Genomic DNA, 12,273 nt, shown 5'->3' with positions numbered 1-12,273 from the left:
TTCCATTGAGTAAAATTTCAGTGACACTCTATTTGCATAAAATTATTCATAAATACCATCTGTTTATCAATTAAAATGGAAAATACTGTTGCAACTAGATGAGAGTATTTGATTTTGATAAGACATGTAATGTACACATTGTCTAGAGGCTAGGAATATATCTATGTGATTTCTGCACCCAGGAATCAGGGCCATAATAAAGATCATCACCTTGGCAAGCTCCACAGTATGGTTTTTATTAGTATTTCCTGTGTCCATGGTGTAGGAGGAAAATACATCTATGCCTACAAATCGAATCGCATTGACCTAAAATATTGCTTGCTTATTAAAAAGTCCAAATTAAATCAAAACAAATTGAATTTACAATTTTCTCAGTCACAGATGGATTCTGCCTCATTTTTATTAGTTGATGTGTGTTTTAACAAACCATTTAAAATTCCTAGCACTCTTAAGATGTCTTTTTACATGCCTGTGACATTACCTGGGAGAATTCAGCTACATGAACATGAAGCTCTAACATTTTATGATTCCAGAATCCAAAAACAATTTTTTTCCTAAAAACAAGCAAAAAAGGGCATGTTTTAAGAATAAATAAATAAAAATATAAGTGCATCATTGGGATATTTTATGTTAAAGCTAGCCATGGCAGATCTTTCTGTGATGTTAATAATTAGCTTCTGATATATCTTGTGTTTCTTTTTAACTCATTTTCTTGTATCTAAAATAAACTTATTTAAGACACAAATGTCCTGCTTAAGCTTAGGTACTTTGGGTGTTTTGAGTCAAACATTGCGTTGTCAAATATTATTTCTCTACATCTCTGATAGTTCAATATATTTTTAAAATTACCTTCCTTGTCTCAGAGAGAAAACTCTTTCTCCTTACATTCCAACAATTGTTCTGTGAAAGCTCAGTGTTCGTTGGAGACAGGATAAGGGTTTCTGATAGATCGACCTGGCTTGTACCCTGCAGTGCAGGCTCTTGCCTGTCTGCTAGGACCTAGGGCCGGTAGAGCTGTAACTGCACAGAGCAGACTGCCTGCTTCATATAGGCCGGTTTTCGCTGTCTGGGAGAGTTTAGCTCTGCCATGCATCCTCCGCCTCACCTGGAATCCTGCGTCTATCCTATCCCGTTCCTACGAAATCAGTTTAGAACACCAAACATACCACCACAGTTTGACCCTTTTTGGCAATCTTAGAAACCCAAGCCCAGAGTTCAAAGAAATGTGAGCACCTGTATGAAGAGAAGATGGGTACAAAGGAATGAGTGGGGGTTCCTCTTCATCATCCCTAAAACTGCGGCAGTATTTAGCGGCACCATTGATGAGGCTGTTCTCAGAACTGTGAAAACATCTGCCCTGCCTGGCCTCTCAATGAAAAAGCTTCTACCTCTTAACAGGTATTTCCACAAACTCGCTGTCCACCTCCCTGTTACAGGTTAGTAAGATGATCAAGCCTTTTATTTGAAAACACGAGGAGACACCTCCTTAGTTAAATAATAAAGAAAATTCAAGATACCCAACACATGCCGAGGAATGAAATAGCTACATCAGCATAACAGATTCTGAGGCAGCATTAGATTCTTTCTGGGCATGTAGGCAGTTTCAACTGAGTGTGCATTTTCCCTGCGACTCAATTTTCCATCCTGAGTTAAATGTCTAAAGGTAGAAGACAGACAAAGATGATTTCCCAAGGTTGTTTCCAGCTTCTAGATCTTGGTGCCTAGAGTTTAAATTATTTTGTTCTTAAAGTGCACCAGCTTATTTCTAAAACATTAAATGTATGATACAGCAGAAGAGTTAATAGTCCTTGAATTTATTACCTCCTTCTCCCTTTCAAGAAATATCTGACATTCTCTTCCAGAGCAGGGGTAATAGCCTCATTCCTCTCAGGATCCACAGTGCTAGGCTTAAAGTAGCGGTCTAGCATATTCTGAACTGACTTGAAATCACACATTTGGATCACTTAATAGTCAAGTTCCTTACAAATGTTAGGCATCCAAAGAGGGCTGAGGATACATCTTCAAAACAGATTATTAAACGATGTAGATCTATGCATCCTGACGCAGATAGATCTCCAAGAGATCTTGAGGAAAAGAAAGTGTGGAACAACACTTTCTTCATATGATTCGGATTATGTTGTTTAAAAGCAACCCCAAACTATGTGTTTCTTTAGGTCTGTGTCTCTGGATGCAGATGTATTAGAAAAGCAGCAACAACAGGAATGCTATCCAACGCACTGATGGCAGCCTCTAGGAGAGGATGGACTTGGAACTTCATCGGACTTTGTATTTTTAACAACCAAAACTTATTAATTCAGGACTTGCGTTCCTAAAAGTGAGCAAAACGAAAAAAAGGAGGTATAACAAATTTCTTATCACCAACAGAATCCAGAAAAAATAAGCAGATAGGTCAATGTTGCATAGTTTATGAAAGCAAGGTGGAAATGCATAAAATCAGAGTGCCGTGGAAAGGATAATGTTGGGGCATTTTTCAAATGCATCTTGTTCGAATGTACTCTGAAAGGTGGTATAAATTAGCAGAAAGTCACCCTAATGCACAGCAAATGCAAAGGCAGAGGCATTTGAAGGAGTCACTTATTTTAAAAACAAATCTTAAAGGAGCATATTTAAACACAGAAGTTAACATAGATGTATAATTACATTGAAAAATAATTTTCATTTTTGAAATACATCTCCTTTTTGGAATTTAATAAACAGGTGAAAGAGGTTTAGACTATAAAAGGAAAATTCAATTTAAGTTTTAAAAAATTTGATGTTAACGGTTTTTGTGGGGATTTGAAAATTATCTAAAGATTTTGATGAAAATCTCTCCACATGAATATTTAACAAAACATCTACAAAGAGAAATTTTACGTTGGTTGAAAATTGAATTTTTCCACCCACTCTATCAATCTTTTTTATGATTTTAATTAGTATAATATTATTTTAGTGTGAAACATTTCATGGCCACTGCAGAAAATCAGAAAGTACAAAAAGCAAAAAGGAAAAAAATGAAAATATTCATAATTTAACCAGAAATATCTATCTTGGATTATGTCTTTGCTAACCCTCTTATGCATACATGTATTCACATTAAAAATGATATTTTTTAAAAAAAGTTAATGTATTAGAACATTTTTCATGCTATTAAATATTTTAAAACTTAGAGACAAGAAGGCATCCTGTTTATCAAAGTTTTCTAGTTGAAAATTCACTCAACAAAAATCATTTGTAATCTCAAATCACTCACTTCATTTGATCCTCCCAAAATCTGGTGAGGGAGGAGGTGCAGGCACAATTGCAGGGAATGGAGCCAGAACTGTTAACGTTCCTGGTGAGACAGCAAAGTCAGAGAATGTCCACGAACTCCCCAAGTTCATACTCAGCTGGTGAGTAAAGGAGACGGGACCTGACCCCGGGCCTCCTAATAATAAATCCCAAATCCCACGTTCTGGACTATCACACTCCCATGGCTTTCTCCCTTGTGCCATTCAGGATTCTGTTCAAATGAAACCTCCTCAAAACCCCTTTCCTTTCTCATCTTGTTCCTTGCTGTCTCTGTGAGGACCATGACAGCAAGTTGGTTTCCACCTGTAGCCCAGCAGCAAGCACAGCATCTAGTATATAGTAAATGCTCAACGAAGGTTTGCTGATTGAACACCACACCATGGCGCCACTGGATCTCAACATGACCACAGTTTGGAGAATTGTCAAAAGAGATGACGAACATAGGCTCTGACAAGCTGGCATATCTGTTTAGGTTAATCTGAGTAAACAGACTGAATCAATGTACTGGTTGGATTAAATTAAGTTCCTTATTTTTATCTCTGGGGAAAATCAATAAAACAAAAGGAGATTATGAGAAGCAGATAAAACAACCATTATTGAACTAAAAACAAACCCCAAAATAACAGCAGTTGATTTTTTTTTAAAAGTCTGTTTGGTGAAGAAGCAAAAAATAAATCAATAGTTTTATACTATCTAAATAACCAGATGATAGGATAACCGGACTCTTGTCACTTTCTAAGCAGCTATTTCTATGTGTATGACAGAAAATATTGGAGTACATCTTTGCAGTTTATTAATTACTGTCCTTTATAAGAATGGACCAATAGAAAGGCCCCCTAGTGGCCAGTTACAGATTACATCGCTTTTTGGTTGGCACATTGAAGTTTTTTAACTAAAAACAGTCCTGTACACGGCTGCATTTCTGTTTAAGCACTGTTTGTCAAAAGCACTTTTTTTAAGAAACCAGCTTTTCTCACAAATGTCTAAAAGCTCTACATTTGAAACATTTAGTCTGTAAGAATTCTTTGTCTTTCTCATGTTTACAAGCATAAGTAGTTCCTATATAAAGCTAAAGGAGGGCAAAAACTGTATTTCTCTGTCTATCTTCTAGACTACTTGGTCTATTTTAAGCTTTTTCTTTTTTCTAACTATTTACCCCAGTAATATTCACCCAAAGAAATGTGTAGTCACAGTATATTACTACACATTTCATACTGAAATGTCTTTATTAATAACTTTTCTCCAACTTAAGTTAGTCTCACTAGAATAGTAGTATAGTTTTAAGTTGACACATTTGAAAATAATTTATATGAATAACTTCATTTTCAAAAATACATGTATACTTTGAATACTGTTGGGGTAAATGTGATGTCACCAGGAATTATGATACTGAAAGAAGTTAGTTCTCAAATCTTAAAAACAAAGCAACAAAAACTCAACTTATAGTTTTTGAAAATATAAGATATTTTTATTTTGAAAAATAATGTCAAACTGTATATATTTTAAATGTATTTAATATTTATTCTAAAACCCATTTTCTTAAAAATGAAATGTAATATTTGAAGCCTTTCCTGTAATGATAATTATTGTTTTCTGCATTGAGTGGAAACATTTTAATGATCCTTTTAAAGGATGCAGTAAAAACAAAACACGCAACCTTCAACCGATTCCACCTTTGTATAAAGTAACTCTTCTTTCGAGATTCACATTTCGTCTGCAGACTGATATGATGCCATGGCATTTCAGGAAATGTAAACGCAAATGAAAGACAGTGATGAAAAATGAGTGACTGATGGGTTTTATTTTGTTATTATAGTACTCTTCCTCCAGTTTATGCAGTTTATTTTCACTAAGCCTTGTTATCTCTTTTTGTGTATTATATTCCTTTCAATAAATGAGTGGCTTTGATCATTTTTCAAAAATGAAAACACACATAGGCCATGTATACTCATATTTTTCTGAATCTGTACAGAACTATGCGAAAGAAAAGAGAACACATCTTTCTCTTCCCAAAGCATAGCTGTGTTTCATTGCTAAATTTTTATACATCATAATTTCTAGAGACCTCTTCTTAAATTGTCATTAGCGGAAGGTCATTCTGGCCATGTGAATTATTGTGAGATTTTTCATATACATAAAAAATAGAAAAAGGCTTCCCATTCAGGTATTTCAGTCGCTTTCCTAGTTTTGGTTGATATGATATACTTAACATTGGGGCCATTTAGAGATCACTTGTGACTCAGTTAAGGCAAGAATGAAAAACATTTCTTTAAAAGTTTCTTGAACTCAATTAAATGGTATCCCTACCTCTCCCTTCTCCCCTTGCCCTTTTGTAGGAGATGGCATGCTGCTATGAAATATTACTGCCTTGCTTTGGCAACTTTATTTTGGGCTTTAGTTGTGGAGGCAGTGGAAAATTTTAAACATTTTAACCAAACGGATTAAAGAGATCATCTCTGTGCTTCCTTTGCATGGGGTAAAAGGTCAGCTCTCACGCACTTCCAATATCCTACTTTCCCCCAGCCAGTTGGCAGTCTCCATGCCATGCTGCATGTATGGACAACAAGCCTTGAGGTCTTTTCTGTTACAATATATAATCGCCCAGAGTTAGAAGTGGAAAATGGAAGCCTCTGATCATATGCTCATAAAAGGCAATTTCAGTGTCAGAACAGTGGACTGAATAAATATAGAAAGGATTTATTATGAAGTTCTGTAGTGACGTTGGCACCAGCAGCAAACTGCTGGGCAACATTCTATAGCCAAAATCCAGGAACAAGCACAAACATTGAACCACTGTGTTCTTAGTGACAATAAGGAGAGTGGCTTTATGATTGGCTGGCATGGCCACAAAAGACACATGCTGGCATGTTTCAGGACATAAATGATAGACCTGCTGCTGGGAGTTTATAATTATTTAATCAAACCCAGACTGCAGGACCTGGAGACACATTGTTGTCCTCCCAAGAGTGGAAAAAGGACCGAACTCAAACACTGACAGGCTCCAGGGGAACGTGGAGGGGTCTGGGAGTGTAGAGGTGTGTGCTTTCCCTGGCCAGCCAGAGACCAGCACAGGCCCAATAAAGGGTCACTTCCCTTGGGCTACCTCTCCCTTGCAGCCAGGGCTGGTAGGAGTTGAGTTACCCATCATCCTCTTGATGTGCTGATGGAAGTGGAATTAATTATGTTTCCTTTCATAGAATGAAACTTATGTCCTGCTCTGAACAGGAAAGCACTCATTTGATCCAACTGTTTCTCCAACACACACACACACACACACACACACACACACACACACACACACACACACACTCTTACAAAGGACTCCTGCCAGCCGCTTGCATTGTGTGTGCGTAGTTTTAAATCCTTGATCCTTGAAGACTAAAAAGCTCCACCCATTCAACCTTCATCCCTGCATTTGGAAAGTAAGATGATGGACATGCTGTGGTCATGAAACATCCTGTGGCACTGGATGTTTAGAGACGAGGGTCTGGGATGCAACTGGACTTTGCACTTCAAATCAGCCTGTAATTCCATCCCAGCCTGATGGAAAAAGAAAGTTGGGGAAGGGGGTGGGATTGAGGCTTTCACAAGCAATGATAGTGCGTTTTGGTGGAAAGAGAACAAATTACTAAATTAAATTAGCATTACATTTCATTCCTAGCCCCTAAGAGATTTGGAAGTTTAAATAAGGTACTCTCTTGAATTCGGTTGTTACATGTAAACTTTAAGTTTCTATTTTAATGCCCCAAGAAATAGTGCATGAACTGATGATGTCATGAGGCCATGGATTTTTTAAAGGGATATTAAGTTAAAGCAAACGCGTTAGAGAAAATGAATTCAATGTCATCTTCATATAACTAATCAAAGTATCAATTCTTTTATTTATGTTTCTGTACAGAAATGCTTCAAAGAGTGAATAGTACCAGCCAAGCAAACAGGAATTCCTCCCTATTTCTTTCTCTTTGCAATCATATGTGTAATCTTCACACTTGGGATACCATAAAACATTTACAATTATCCAAATTGATATTTTTTCTCTAAATATGATTTTTTTCTTTAAGTAGCTATGAAAATTGTACAAGTGGCACATGGATACATTTTCACTGTAAATAAAATGGTGAAAGAAGTGAGAGCCCCCTCATTGTCCCCACTTTGTGGTTCTACTCTCTAACCCCAGAGGTAGCCATCATAATAGATTGGGTGTGTAGATTTCTTTCCCCCATATGTTCGTTCTTTGAAAGGAACAAATTTCAAAAACAAAGTATGGAAAATATTTAACCTTCTGCCATGATTATTAGGTTTTGATGTTTAAGAGGGAAAAATGCCCAAACACATAAAAGTGGAAAATACCCAAACAATTTGGTAAGATATGCATTGTAGATTTCTTCATTCTGAGAAGTCCTCCAAAGGTTTGACAGACATACTTTCGAACATATGTAAAGACATCTCCACTTTTAGAAAATAAACTAAAAATGAGGTCGATTTTTTTAAAAAATACAAAATCTTTTATCAGTTTCCAAAGGGGGGAAAAACAATCAGAAGGAAAAAAATTAAACCATATTTCAACTACTCATGTCTCATGTTCAACCAGTTTTGTCTTTTTTTTTTCTGCATTGCACTGACATAATTCTCAAACAGCTTCAGGAGTTTGGGGATTTGAAACACAGTCTCTTGCCATGATATAAATGCACATTTAAAAAATTGTTGTTTGTTTTTAGCTGGCATTTTGACAGAATAATAATCTTCTTTTATTCCTTCTTTATATACCTTCAGTAATGCTAAAATAGTTTATATAGAATCTATAATTAAACAAAGATGTAGGCTTACTTTATAGGTTGCAGTCAACATTCTAATTTTGTTTTATAAATGAATTAAGAGGAATTTAAGCTAGCAGAAGAGGTTGAGACAATGGTAATGAACAGTCTGCTTAAGTACAAAACGATCAAGCAAACACAGTAACGAAATTATCCAGAGCATCTTGAATCTTCCCTTTCATGTCCTATGAAGATCCATGGGAATTTCCGTGCTTATGTTGCAAGCACCTCCCCTGACTAATAACTTATTGTTTACAGTTGCTAGCCTGTGCTGAATTTCTGTAAGGGCATTAATTATCAAGAATGCCATTTTCTATTGCCTGTCTGAGTAAGCTCAGAAACAGGAAGACATTTTAAATACACCTTTAGGCTATACTCTGTCTTCGCATGATGCTAAATTCAGAGAACAAAGGACAAACCAAACTAAAAAAACCACCAAGCCATTTCCTTGGCACCACATAGTCAACTAACCCAGCCAAAGTTTGAAGGCTCACGTTTTATTTGTTGTTGTTTTTTTTTAAATGAGATCCAGAGAGACAGAGAGAGAGAAAAGAGAGAGAACTCTGTAGCAAGAAGACACATGGTAATTCTACTTGAGAGGGTGCTGTGGGTGAAATGAAATACTCAGTCCTTGACCTTGAAGAATACACAGCCTGGTACAGAAGACTAGATAAATCGCATAAGATGAAAACATAATTCTGACCACAGTCAACGGAATGAGAGTCATAAAGTTCTAAAGAAACCTCATGGAAAGAACTATTTCTATGTTGTGTGTGTGTGTGTTGTGCTGTCTATCCATTTTTAACAGAAAAATGGAATTGAGTGATAGTTCAGTGATTTTCAACTCAGCCGTTTTTCTTCTTTTAAAGGAAGATTTCTCTAAATATTAATAGCTTCATTAAACGCATTCCCTCAATAAGCATTTCTTCAAGAATTGCAATGTTCCAGCAATATACTGGTGAGAGAGGTAACAATAATCAATAGGACAGGGACAGTTTGAAGGATATTTGATAGAAAAAGAATCTGAGGCCCAGTAGAACATGTTCTGAGAATAATAATTTTAATCTGGAAATCTTCCTATGCATTGTCAGTGTTGAAGGGGAGTTTGGAAATAAGAGGTGCAGTACAGGGATGCAGAGGGCTCACTCATCAGGTTTGGGAGGCAGAAGGTAACAGAGGGGGACACTCGAACGTGGCAGTAAGTGCAGGAACTCTTACAGGTGGACAGGAGTTATCAAGGGAAGGGATGAGAGGAGGAGCCAAGCTGGGGCACGTTTAGAGGAATTCCAATGCTCACATAAATGGGAAATAATGTTTGACCAGTGTTATTGTTTTGTTTGCTTGCACAGCATAAGTCGTACTTCTTTGTTCTTTTCTGGAAATCATGAATGTGAATGTCATTTGCAGCATGCATTCGTGTAGTGGATGGAAGTTCTCCATGGACCAGGCTTTCTCCAAGGTAAATCACTGCTATAGCTCCAGGATAGACAATCACATCTGGCTCTGAATGGGTGTCAGTAAATACAAATGTGGAAGTTTATCCACTGAGTACAGTCAAAATGTGATTCCCTTTAGTTTGAATTCATTGTTGCTAAGTTTACTGAAGTAAAGGGAAAGAATTCTTTAGAATTTTCTATTGTGGTACCACACGAAGTAATTAAAACCCCTACTTTGGGGGAATGTCTGTTTTTGGCCTTGATCATGTCATGTTGCCTAAAAAGAGTTTGGCTTCAGGATGAATTTCAGAGGCCACAGGCCAGTGGGTGTATCCAGTCCTGTTGGTGGCCCTGCCTTGAGTGGGTGAACACACCTATGGAGGTATCAGTGGGTTCCTTAATATCACTGGCCTTTTCCTCAAATGGAGAGAGACTTGTTGGAAAAGATAAGAAATGTTTTTGTAAAATTCTCCTAAATGTGACTCCTTTATTAGAAATATAGTAGTTTCATTTCAAAGGAGAAAACTTTGTTGCCTATTCTTCAATGTTGAAGAGCTGAGGTGGCATTTATGGGTTCTATATCAATATTACAAAGTTAAACATGAACACTGATCATCTTCTTTTAGCTTTAACCAACCAGTGCAGCTAATTGGCTGAACTAGACTTTGCATTGAGTTTCCTTTGAGTTAAAGGAGAGCTGGATGAATCTTCCCAAAAGAAGAACATCTCAGATTTCTGCCCAAACTCTGACCTACCTCACTGCTGGAGGCTTTTAAAAGAATAGACAAAAATTTCACTTTTACAGCATGAACTTCCTTTAGGGCTTCCAGTAAGACTTCTGTGCGATACCAGCCATAAAGGAGAGGGAGAAGGAAATTGGAAAATAAGGGCTAAGAAACTAGATAGGGGATGGCAAGTAAATATCAACTCTGATTGATTAATGGTAGCTGCTAGGAGCACTGGGTTGGAAGGATCAGAAAGTTACATCTGGGGTCATTGGAAGGAGCACCATGATTGATGATCATTGTCTGCCTTAGCTACAGAGTGGGATATAGGCCCGGATGCAATGACTTGCCCTCACCAATAGTTGATAACATCTCTCTGACTCACGCGTCCTATGAGTCTACATACGCAAAATTTTCATTTAGAAATAATAGATACTTTTTCAAAGATATAAGGATATAAAAGATTGCAGATTATAAAAAATTAGTGGCCTAGACCAAGCCCTTTCTTTAAGACTGCAGAATCTACTGGGGAGGCCAATAAAGCACGTAACTAAATAGACTAGAAGACCAAATATAGGGGTCCAAAAGTGACTAATTCTGAGTAGGTTTGGATGTGGTTTGTCCCTGCCAAAACTCATGTTGAAATTTAATCACCAATGTAGTGCTGTTGGGAGGTGGTACCTTTAAGAGGTAATTAGGTTTTTTTGTTTTGGTTTGTTTTTTGTTTTCTTTTTTTTTTTTTTTTTTTTTTTTTTTTTTTTTTTTTTTGAGATGGAGTCTCTGTCTGTCTCCAGGCTGGAGTGCAGTGGTGCGATCTCGGCTCACTGCAACCTCTGCCTCCCGGGTTCAGGCGATTCTCCGACCTCAGCCTCCCAAGTAGCTGGGACTACAGGTGCATGCCACCACACCTGGCTAATTTTTGTATTTTTAGTAGAGACAGGGTTCACCATGTTGGCCAGGACGGTCTTGATCTCTTGACCTTGTGATCTGCCCACCTCGGCCTCCCAAAGTACTGGAATTACAGGCATGAACCACCAAGCCCAGCCGGTGATTAGGTTTTTAAGATGGATTTCTTGAGAGGCTGGGTTAGTTTTGCTGCGAATGGATTTGTTCTCATGAGAGACAGAGCTTCTCCTTTATTCTGCTTTCTGCCATGAGTTGAAGCAGCTTGAGGCCCTCACCAGATAGGCTGCCAGATCTTGGACTTCCCAATCTCCAGAACCATGAATGAAATAAGCCTCTTTTCTTTAGAAATTACACAGTCTTACTCTGTGTAAATCTTATTCTGTTATAGTAATAAAAATAGACTAAGGTGGCATGGGGAAAATGTTCTGGAAAGGAGGGAATCAGAACTTGGCTTTAAAGGTTGAATAGTGGTCCAAAAGGCACAAGGGACAGAATTCCCTGCAGCAGGAACCCAGATGAGCAAAGGCCCTGAGATGGAGAAGGTCATGGTACATTTGGAGTCCTGGATTTGCTGAAGCAGCAGAAGAAAATATTGAATCTTGGAGGGAGGACGGAGGTGGAAGAGGGAGCTGCAAACACAGCCAGGACGTTAAGAACTACGAGAATCCGATTTTTTTTCTCTAGGCAATGGGGAGCCATGGAAATCTTTGAAGCAGAGGGGTGTCCTATTCAGAAATGTTCTATTAAATGATTATTGTGCAGCAGGGTGGAAGCTGGATTCGCAGGAAAAACACTGGAGACAAGGAAATTCAATTTAAAGTCTACTGCAAGAGGTAAGGAGGGCTTGACCAAGGTCAGGGTCAGGGGCTCTAGAAAGAGGAGGTTGGGCACATGCCCCTGTGGGAGGGGAAGCTGGGGTAGCAGTGGTAGCCATCTCTTGTGTTGCAGGCCAGCAAGGTCTCTCTCTCAGTCCCAGACCCACACTGTTCTTCAGTAGGGGGCAGGAGGGCAAGAGATCTTGCTCTGGGGGAATAGGTCAGCAGGCTTCTGTTCTGAGAAAAATATGCCGGCCTTTATCTTTTTCCTAGCGCCTTGACACCAACA

General features: G+C 37.9%; 1 long non-coding RNA gene across 1 annotated transcript; it reads left to right on the top strand.

Annotated features, from left to right (window-relative positions):
• Positions 1-1,192: 1,192 nt before the first annotated feature.
• LOC115834711 lies at positions 1,193-11,972 on the top strand. The gene is made up of 3 exons (XR_004029590.1): positions 1,193-1,436; positions 9,452-9,561; positions 11,854-11,972. It is a non-coding gene; the product is annotated as an uncharacterized LOC115834711 (long non-coding RNA).
• The last annotated feature ends 301 nt before the right edge of the window (positions 11,973-12,273 follow it).

This window comes from Nomascus leucogenys, chromosome 4, assembly GCF_006542625.1.
Source record: "Nomascus leucogenys isolate Asia chromosome 4, Asia_NLE_v1, whole genome shotgun sequence".
Classification (NCBI taxonomy): domain Eukaryota; kingdom Metazoa; phylum Chordata; class Mammalia; order Primates; family Hylobatidae; genus Nomascus; species Nomascus leucogenys.
Note: the sequence above shows the minus strand (reverse complement) of the source record. Positions and strands in the feature narration are given on the sequence as shown.